We start from the raw sequence: 502 nt of genomic DNA, 5'->3' as shown, positions 1-502 counted from the left end.
CTTGATGTGTTGATCACAAGCCATTCGGGAAAAGCGTTTGTATCGCAAACTGATATATCAAATTTGACTATTTTGATCTCGTTAGATAGTGAAAATAGAAAGGATCCGAATTTTAGATGTGCTAAAATGCTTAGTATCTAATGACCTTATGTAGATATATACGGCGGGTTAACTATGGATTGCATTAATTCAGGAAATCATAATTAAGTCATCTTGAAATAACTATTTTGAGAGGAAAAAATATATAGACAAAGGTAGAAAGAGAGAGAGAGAACACAGTAAGACAGGAAACTGCTCAAATATACTGTAAATATTTTGTGTGGGGGAGCGAAACATTTCAGTAATTAACCTTCGTTAACATGTATTATATTCCATATATCAACATACCGTAGCGTAGTTTTATTGCATTGAAACATGTAAAGAAATTTAATCTATAACATACTATGCTAACACTATAAACTAAAACATGCGTTAATTGCACACACATATATACAACCATACG

The sequence above is a fragment of the Penaeus monodon genome, chromosome 28, assembly GCF_015228065.2.
Source record: "Penaeus monodon isolate SGIC_2016 chromosome 28, NSTDA_Pmon_1, whole genome shotgun sequence".
NCBI lineage: Eukaryota > Metazoa > Arthropoda > Malacostraca > Decapoda > Penaeidae > Penaeus > Penaeus monodon.
Note: the sequence above shows the minus strand (reverse complement) of the source record.